Source organism: Muscardinus avellanarius, assembly GCF_963383645.1.
Source record: "Muscardinus avellanarius genome assembly, chromosome: 4".
In the NCBI taxonomy this organism is placed as follows: domain Eukaryota; kingdom Metazoa; phylum Chordata; class Mammalia; order Rodentia; family Gliridae; genus Muscardinus; species Muscardinus avellanarius.
Genome location: NC_137789.1, coordinates 95,751,517 through 95,762,061, shown reverse-complemented (window position 1 = coordinate 95,762,061; position 10,545 = coordinate 95,751,517).

The window sequence follows — 10,545 nt, the reverse complement described above, 5'->3', positions numbered from 1 at the left end:
ATTGTTACATTGGCCTGCCGTGCTTAAGGAATTGTCAATGGCCATGTCTCTACTTTATTCTTGGTTTAATGAAGAACTCAACTCTCAGCTGGGCTTGGTAGTGTGCACCTGCAATCCCAGTACTTGGGAGGCTCAGACAGGAGAATCACAGATTGAAGGCCAGCCTCAGCAATTTAGCAAGGCCCTTAGCAACCTAGACCGTTTCAAATAAAAAATAAGAAGAGCTAGAGGTATAGCTCGGAGGTATAATTCCCCTGGGTTCCATCCCCAGTACCACCAAATAAAAAACAAAAGAATGCATTTATCCTTCATCCTGAGTGTACATATGAGCTATTTGTTTAAGATTAAAGTAATTATAGCCAGGCACGGTGGCAAACACTTGCAATCCCAGTACTTGGGAGGGTGAGACAAGAAGATTGCAGGTTTGTGACCAGCCTCAGCAACTTAGTAAGACCCTTCACAACTTAGTGAGATCCTATTTCAAAATAAAAGAATAAAATAAAGCCATATGTGGTGGTACACACTTGTAATAATCCCAGCACTTGGGAGGCTGAGACAGGAAGATCACAGGTTCACGGCCAGCCTCAGCTACTTAGTGAGGCCCTCCGCAACTTACTGAGACCCTGTTTCAAAATAAGAATAAAAAAATGGTCTAGGGGTATAGCTCAGAAGTAGAATGACCCTGGGTTTAATCCCCAGTACCACAAATAAATAAATAAATGAAGAAAGAAAGAAAGAAAGAAAGAAAGAAAGAAAGAAAGAAAGAGGAAGAAAGAAAGAGAAAAAGAAAACTAGGGCTGGGGGTGTAGCTCAGAGGTAGAATGCCCCTGGGTTTAATCTGCAGTACTGCAAAAGAGAGAGAAAGAGAAAGAGAGAGCGAGAGAGCGAGAGAGAGAGAGAGAATCAGATAGGGCTGGAGGTCTAGCTTGGAGGTAGAATGCCGCTGGGTTCCATCCCCAGTACCACATACACACACACAAAACAACCAGTAGTTATTTGTCAAATAAATATCCATTTAAAATATTCCTTTATTTTCTTTATTTCTACCTCTTAAAGTGTGTTGTTGTTAAGTCAGCAGTGACTGTTTAATTTCATCAAATATTTTACTATTTATTAAAATTATAATGCTACCTTGGTTTTTGTTTCTTTGACTTTGAGCTGTCCATGACCGCCAGAGATTTTTCCAGAACTCCGTTTGGGAATAGATAGCTAGCCAACAATTTATTTTATGTTCAAATTAGCAGCTAAAGGATAGACTATGCAATAAACAGCTTAGAATACATAGATGTCCATTTGGGGGGAAAATGTAAGTTTAAATCTTTCCACACAACCACACAGAAATTTGAAGTGGATGCCAAACTAGGGAACCAGCCAAGATGTCCATCAACAGATGAATGGATTGCAAAACTATGGAATATGTACACAATGGAATTTGACTCAGCCATAAAGAACAAAATTATGTCATTTACAGGAAAATGGATGAAGCTGGAATGCTAATTGAGATTAGTCAGTCACAAAAAGTAAAATATTGAATGCTCTCCTTAATATGCAAAAGTAAGGGAGGAAAAGGGTCATAGGAGGAACTGTAGACAAAGAAAGATAAACCACAGATGAGTTAATACAGTGACCTAACTGAGGGAGACGGGAGGGAAGAAGAGGGAAATTCCCTAATGTGCATGATGTACATTCATAAACATCAATCACTAAGCCAAACATGAGAAAAAGGAAGGGGAAACAGAAGGGGATGGGAATTGGGGAAGGACTAAATGAGTGATGTGTGCATGTACGCCTCCACCATCTTGTACTCCATTGAGATGTATGACTACAATGCACCAATAAAAATAAAATAAAATAAAATAAAAACTAAAAAGGGTTGGGGTTGTAGATCAGAGGTACAATGCCCCTGAGTTCAATCTCCAATACCACACATACACACACAAATAATTAAAATTAATTGTAATTTTAAAAACCCTAACACTATTAGAACTGGAAAATATTCTTATAATTTTTTTTAGTGGCATTTGACCTCCGAGTTACCCCTGCCCTATTTTTTATCCTTTATTTTGAAATAGGGTCTCACTAAGTTGCGAAGGGCCTCACTAAATAGCTGAGGCTGTCTGCAAACCGCAATCCTCCAGTCTCAGCCTCCCAAATGCTGGGATTACAAGCATGTGCCACCACGCCCGGCTCTTATAATCTTGAAGTGAGGAATCATAATTGTAAACTCTACAGGTCATAAAAGGAAATCTGGAGAGATTTGGCAACCTAATATCTGAAACTTTTGAATTCTCATTAACTCTTTAAGAGATAAAGACAAGCTGGGGTTGGTGACTCATGCTTGTAATCCCAACATTTGGGAGGCTGAGACAGGAAGATTGCTATAAAAAAAAATAGGGCTGGGGGTGTAGATTGGAGGTAGAATGCCCCTGGGTTCATCCCCAGTACAGAGAGAGAGAGAGAGAGAGAGAGAGAGAGAGAGAGAGAGAGAGAGAGAGAGAGAGAGAGGCAATGGGAGACTTGGGTGGGGAGAAAACAGCCAGCATGGAAAGCAGGCATTAGATAATAATCCACATATCCCAAGAAAATAGGGGAAGTGAAAAAATAGTATTTGAATAGGCAAATACAACTTAACCTCACTCCTAATCAATAGCATGTAAATAAAACCAACAAAATATTATTTTCCATCATCAAGTTGTCAAAACTTTGAAAAAGAAACATCCATTGTTGGAGGATGTTCCCAGCTGCTAGGTCTGAAGCATCTGGTCCTCCGCTCTTGAAGTATTTTGTGTAAACAACACAATCCTCACTTAGGGCCTTACCCTGTGGGGTTAGTGAGAGTCTGGGAGGCAGTTTGGGGGTTTGTTGTTGTTGTTGTTGTTGTTGTTGTTGTTGTTGTTTTGTTTGCGGTACTGGGGATGGAATCCAGGGACTACATCCCCAGCCCTATATTTTATTTTTATTTTGAAACCGTGTCTCACTAAGTTGCAAAGGTCCTCACTAAGTATCTTGAGGCTGTCCACAAACCCTATCCTCCTGTTTTAGCCTCCCAAATGCTGGGATTAAAAGTTTATGCCACCACAACCGGCTTTGGGTGGCAGTTTTTTACATACCCACAAAACAAAGGGCCTTCTTATTCAATGATGGCTTTTACAGGGATCTAGACTTTCAGGAATACATGAATATATAATATTTACATAAAGATACATGAGCTGGGGGTGGTGGCACACACTTGTAATCCCAGCATTTAGAGGCTGAGACAGGAGGAGCATGGTTTGCGAACAGCCTCAGCTACGTGGTGAGGCCTTTTGCAACTCAGTGAGACCCTGTTTCAGAATAATGAATAAAAAGTAGGACTGAGGGTGTAGCTCGGAGATAGAATGCTCCTGGGTTTCATCCCCAGTGCTTCAAAAATAAAAATAAACAAACAAACAAACAAACATGAGTGTTTGCAGTCACCCACTTCTCTAACACGAATGCCCCTTTAATTCTCAGAGCTCCACCAGAAGGGGGTTAGTAAGGTGGTCTCTATACCAGGGCTCCAACAAAGCCGACTGCCCGCAAATTAATAGGTGGTAAAGCACCCAGGAAGCAATGAAGGAAGTCCTTGGTAAGAACGCCCTCTACTGGAGAGGTGGGAGAACCCGCGTCGTTGCAGGGCTGCTACTGGTGCTGGGAGAAATTAGAAACCATCAGTAGTCCACTGAACCGCTGGTTTACAAACTCCCTTTTCAGCATCTGGTGCGAGAAACTGCTCAGATTTCAAAACAGATCTGTGTTTCCAGAGCGCAGCTATCTGTGCTTCTCAGGAAGCTCGTGAAGCCTATCTGGCTATCCTGTTTTGAAGACACTGACCAGTGTGCCCATGCCAAAAGTGCAAAGAAAAGTGCCAAGAGACCTCCAGATAGTGCGCCACAATGTGGAGAACATCCTTAAGAACCTACTGTGAGCCGGGCGAGGTGGAGCACGCTTGTAATCTCAGCATTTGGGAGGCTGAGATAGGACGATTGCAGATCGCGGTTCACAGCCTCGCTACTTAGTGAGGCCCTTTGCAACTCAGTAAGACCCTGTTTCAAAATAAAGAATAAAAAGTAGGGCTGGGGTGTAGATCGAAGGTAGGATGCCCCTGGGCTCTACCACCAGTACCTGAAAAAAAAAAAAAAAAAAAAAAAAGAACCACTGTGGGGACTGTGGGGCTGGGGCTATGAACAATAAACAAACAAACAAAAAAAACAAAAACACTATAATAGAAAACAATTTATACTTAGAAAAAATTCTTCTCCTTGTTATTTGTAGTTCTGAATACTAGCTATTTCCCCCCATTGAGTCAAAAGATTTTTTTTTTATGTAGTATGTGTATGATGGTAAATAGGAAAATAGGAGACAGAAGTCAGGTATTGGCAGCTTTTCCATTTTCATATATGTGTGGATTTTTAATATGAGGATGGGAAACATTAATGCTCAAAATTTTCAATAAACAAGTTTCAGAGTTCAACTGTATAACAATTGTAAATATCCAGGTACGGTGGTGCACGCTTGTAATCCCAGTAGTTGAGAGGCTAAGACAGGAGGATCGAAGGTTCATGGCCAGCCTCAGCTACTTAATGAGGCCCCCTGAAACATAGTGAGACTGTTTTAAAATAAAGAATAAGCCGGGCATGGTGGTGCATGCTTGTAATCCCAGTGCTTGGGAGGCGGAGACAGGAGTATCGTGCAGGTTCGAAGCCAGCCTTACTGGCTTTAGAGACCCTGTTCCCAAATAAAAATAAAAAATTGGTCTGGGAGTGTAGCCCGGAGGTAGAAGGGTTTCCAGTAACCCCAGTACCACCAAAAATACATACATACATACATACATACATACATACATACATATTAAATACTAAAATAAATACTAAAATAAAATAAAGAATAAAAAATCAGACAGGGGTGTAGCTCAGAGGTAGAATGGCCCCGAGTTCAATCCCCTAGTACTATAAAAAAAAATTGTAAATAAATTTGTTAAGTTTTTCTGGTCATACCAAAATTTAGATTTTTTTACATTGGGAATTAAACCCAAAGGCATTCTGCCTCCAAGCTACACCCTGATAAGTAAAATAAAAAATTAAATGCGAGTAAAATAAAAATAAGTGAGTACGGCGGAGTGTGAAAAACACGAGAGAGGTCCGGTACACATGGCAAGTAAAGTTTTAATGGCACGGCTCTCCCGGGGATCAGGGCGAGGCACCGTGGGGCCCGCGCGCCTGTCCGAAGCTTGAGGACGCGGGCTCTCCTTTTAAAGGCATGCATCTCGCGAGAGGAGGGTTTACTCGCGGGAACGCCCAATTCTCGCGGGGGTTTCAGCCCCTCCCTTGCCCTGCAGAGGTCATGTGACACAAAGTCACATGAGTGCAGGTCCCAACTTAACATTCCGGCCTTTTGATGGTAGGGATAATGGATGACGATTGGACCCTCTAGCTTCTTCCTGCTGTCAAGGGGCGTCGTCAGGGGCCCCAGGCCGGGAGGAGTCGGGAGTTCAGTCCCCCAGAAGGGGTTGCAGGTGGGTGCATAGCTGCAGTGCGAATTGGAGGTTACCCTGGACAGCTTAGTGATGTGCGCTTGAGGAGGCTTGAACAGGCAAGGGCTATTAAAGAAAAAAACAAATCATGAGATTGAGCAGGCGACCAAAAAGGAGACTGGCTTACTCAGTACCTGGAGAGCTACCCTGAGCTGGCAAAGAGGATGGAGGTTGAGGGATCCAGGAGCCATCAGTCTTCAGCCAGGCTGAGTAGGGCCAGCGGCGGGGCCTGGTCTGGAAAGGTGCTCCCCCTGTGTTGAGGCACCTGGGGCTCACCCTTTTCCAAGGGCACTGTTCCAGTGGCCCTCCTGGCCACACGCCGAGCAGTCTGATTGGTAGGCGTGGCTTTGCCCCACTTGAGGCAGGCTCCTGGAGGTAGTTGTTGTTGCAGTCCTCCACACGTAGGTGGCGCTCCAGGGGGCTGAGCCGCCACCGCCAGCCAAAGGGCAGCTACCAGGGATCTGCTTTTTGGCAAAGTCGGAGTGTATGCTCCATTTCCGCCTGTTTCTCTCTGGAATTAAAACTTAGATGCTATGTTAAGGTTCTGTCAGCTGTGACGGACCTATACTCACAAAGAGCGCGTCCCGGGGCTGGTGTCTGGCAAGAATGGCAACGCAGACTCCCCACGGGCAGAGGGTGTCGCCCCAGCCCCGGCGTTTCCCACAGCACCTAGGGCGCGCCCACGCGGGCCGCCCAGCAAAATTGCAGTCTGGCGCGGGCCAAGATGGCGACTGTGACATCACCAGGCAGTGACTACGCCCCATCACAAAATGGCAGCTGGCGGGAAAATAAATGGAAGCTGATGGGGGAGAGCATTTGGAGGGATACCAGACCGCTTATAAAAGTTTCTAACTGTTCCTGGGCCACCGCAACCTATTTCCCAACTCGTATCAAGGCAGACAGGCTCTCAGGGCATCTGCTAGTATAAAGGTTCGACTCTCCATAATTGGTTCGCGGGCAGAAACGAAGAACAGGAAATGGGCGTCCCCGATTTCCCTGCTCAATCGTTCGGAAACAGAGGTTAAGAGATAGGGAAGAACGTCTTCATTCCTTCTCAAAACCGGAGGATGACCTGGTCATCCGCAGCGTGGTCCCAGTGGACCGGGGGACAATGGGTCACCAAGCGCTTGGATTTTTAGGTCCCAGTGGACCGGGAGACCCAAGTCCGGAACCCGCTAACCAAGGGAAGGAGGCAGTTTACCGGAGTGAAGTGTTGCCAGCCAGCGCTGGCTTCGACAGAAGCGCTGAGAAGCTGCTGGGAGCGTGGTGGAGCCGGGGCGCGTGGATGCCGGTGGCTGGTGTGGATGGCACTGGCGGCTGGCGCAGGTGGGATCAGTGGGGGTGCGCAGGCGGCATGGCTTGCCGGGCCCGCGGCGTGGAGACAAAATGGCTTCCAGGCACACGCCAGACGCTGAGGCTGGGCCCCGAGGAGCACCGCCAGTGAGCCTGGCTCGGGGCGGGTGGGGCAAACCGGCCAGAGGTCCCGGCGGTGACCGGAGAACCAAGCTGGAACGGTGCTTTAGGAGGTACAAGCGGCAGGCAGAGGTCCTGGCCCGCGCAGGTGGTTGGCAGGCAGAGCAAGTGCCAAGCTGCCTGGCTCGGGCCGGAAAGATGGCCGCCGACTCCTAGGATTGGTTAGGAGTGGAAAGGGGGAGGGATTAAAGATTGTGAGGCCTCCAGTGAGGCCATGAGGTGGGAGGGGTTAAAGATGGCGAGGCCTCCAGTGAGGCCATGAGGTGGGAGGGGTTAAGGATGGAGAGGCCTCCAGTGAGGCCATGAGGTGGGAGGGGTTAAGGATGGCGAGGCCTCCAGTGAGGCCATGAGGTGGGAGGGGTTAAGGATGGCGAAGCCTCCAGTGAGGCCATGAGGTGGGAGGGGTTAAAGATGGCGAGGCCTCCAGTGAGGCCATGAGGTGGGAGGGGTTAAGGATGGCGAGGCCTCCAGTGAGGCCATGAGGTGGGAGGGGTTAAGGATGGCGAGGCCTCCAGTGAGGCCATGAGGTGGGAGGGGTTAAGGATGGCGAGGCCTCCAGTGAGGCCATGAGGTGGGAGGGGTTAAGGATGGCGAGGCCTCCAGTGAGGCCATGAGGTGGGAGGGGTTAAGGATGGCGAGGCCTCCAGTGAGGCCATGAGGTGGGAGGGGTTAAAGATGGTGGGGCCAAGATGGCGGCCCCCCAGTGATTCCACGTGTGCAAGATGGCGGGCCAAAGCTGGCGACCCCCCCCCCCCAGTAATCCCATGTGGCTGCTTACCGGAATGGCCAGGCCCAGGCAGCAGGGGTGGGCAGGCACAGGGTGAAGGGCGCCAGGGCGCGAGTCCGAGTGGAGGAACCAGCTGGAGCGCGGGCTGGACTTGGCGGGCTGGGGGCTGTTTAGCAGAGTGGCGGCCGCCTAGATGGAGGAGGCAGGCGGCCCCGGCAGGCGGGTCTAAGCAACGCCAGGCGTGGAGAAGACATAGGTGCGCGGTGTGGCGCAGTCCGCGGGCGGCGCGGTCCCATTCCAGCGGCGGGCGGCGTGGGCAGGCGGGAACGGCGGTTTTAGGAGGTCCAAGCGGCAGGCAGAGGTCCTGGCCCGTGCAGGAGGTAGTCCACGCAGGCACGGGGCGGCAGCGGCGGCAGTGGTGGGAGCAACGCCTGCAAGCGGAGCGCTGGTGTGGGACCTCGCAGTCAGCTGCTGGCGGGTCGGAGAGTCCGGGGCTCAAAAAGAGAGTAAAAATAAAAAGAGAAAACAGAAAAAAAAAAAAAAAAAAAGGAAAAAAAAAATGGGGAGGGACCCAAGAGTTCTCCCGGTTCGGCACCAAATGATAAGTAAAATAAAAAATTAAATGCGAGTAAAATAAAAATAAGTGAGTACGGCGGAGTGTGAAAAACACGAGAGAGGTCCGGTACACATGGCAAGTAAAGTTTTAATGGCACGGCTCTCCCGGGGATCAGGGCGAGGCACCGTGGGGCCCGCGCGCCTGTCCGAAGCTTGAGGACGCGGGCTCTCCTTTTAAAGGCATGCATCTCGCGAGAGGAGGGTTTACTCGCGGGAACGCCCAATTCTCGCGGGGGTTTCAGCCCCTCCCTTGCCCTGCAGAGGTCATGTGACACAAAGTCACATGAGTGCAGGACCCAACTTAACACACCCCAGCCCTTTTTAGTTTTTATTTCAAAACAATATTTTACTCAGCTATAAAAAAGAACAAAATCATGTTATTTGCAAGAAGATGGAAAGACCTGGAGAACATTATGTTAAGTGAGATCAGTCAAGCACAGAAAGAGAAGGGACATATGTTTTTTCTAATATGCCCAAACTAGGGAGTATTAGGAATACCAGAGGGACTCCAGACAATGGAGGGGAAACCTCAGCAAAGCTAGAATGGAAGGAGAGGAGAGGAAGAAGGCTGAGGTTGATTAATGAAGGAGCTACATTCGAATTTGTGTAAAAATATAAATATAGCATGGCTAATCTGGACACTCATTGTTGGGAGGGAGAGGGGGAGGAGAGAGGGTACCAAGCATAGTCCGAATATATGCCATTTTCAATATGTTCCACATAAAAAAAACCCAGTATTTTACTAAGTTACTGCAGGCTGACCTCAAATTTCTGACGCTCTTGTCTAAGCCTCCCAAATATTGGGATTATAGGCATGCACCATCATGCTGGCTATATTTAGATTTTTAAAAAAAAGGAAACTTTTTTATTGACAGCAACTTAATGCTGTTTGTAGTGTTTTGCTCCTATGGTAAATTCCATTTATGGTGCTTTTCTGAGTTGTCCTACATGCAAGTATGAGTTTTTTGTTCTGTTTTGTTTTGTTTGCGGTACTAGGGATGGAACCCAGGGGCATTCTACCTCCAAGCTACACCCCCAGCCCTATTTTTTATTCTTTATTTTGAAACAGGGTCTCACTGAGTTGCAGAGGGCCTCTGTCCATGAACCGCGATCCTCCTATCTCAGCCTCACAAATGCTGGGATTACAAGTGTGCACTACCTTGCCTGGCTAAGTATGAGTTTTTAATGTCATCTATCTTCTGTACTGTTTCTGTAAGTTTTCTGTTAAAATTCACGAAACTGTAAGAAAAAGAGATACACAAAATGCTCACTGAAGCACATTTTATATCGGGGAGGGGAAAAACCTATATGTTCATTAATAGGGCGTTACCTGGATAAATAATGGTGCCTCCATCCATAGGATCTTTTGCAACTCTTAAAAGGAATGATTGGATTTATGTGTACTCACTCCCATGGATTTTTCTTCTCATCCTTAATGATCTTCCACCATATGATACTATGAGCTAAACATGATTGTGAAAGCTTTGATCTGGGTATGTGTTGTGTCTGAATATACACTAGGTGAATAAGGAATGTATAGACAAGAAACGTGGGGGAGACTACCAAACTGAGCAGGACTTGTTGGAATTATTGAGCAAGGAAAAATCAGTAATAGGGAGAAGTTTCATGTTTTACATTGAATAATCCCTACTTTGTGCTCTACCACAATAAGAAAGTAGTATGTATGGTTTTGGGCTTTTTGTTTGTTGAGTTACATCCCCAGCCCAATTGTATTTCTTAATTGGAAGCAGGGTGTCAGTAAATTGTAGAGGGCCTCACTAAATTGCTGAGACTGGCTTTAAACCTGTGATCCTCCTGTCTCAGCCACCCAAGCACTGGAATTACAGGCATGTGCCACCATGCCCGGCTTGTGTGCGCTGTTTTAAAAATCTTTTTATGCTGGGCGTGGTGGCGCACGCTTGTCATCCCAGCGCTTGGGAGGCTGACACAGGAGGATCACGCAGGTTCAAAGTCGACCTCAGCTACTTAGTGAGGCTCTCAGCAACTTAATGAGACCCTGTTTCCAAATAAAGTATAAAATAGGTCTGGGAGTATAGCCCGGAAGTAGAAAAGCCCCTGGGTTCCACCCTCAGTACCACCAAAAAAAAAATCTTTTTATGCTTTTATTGGTGCATTGTTACTACACATCATAGTGAATTAAAAATGATACAAACTTAGA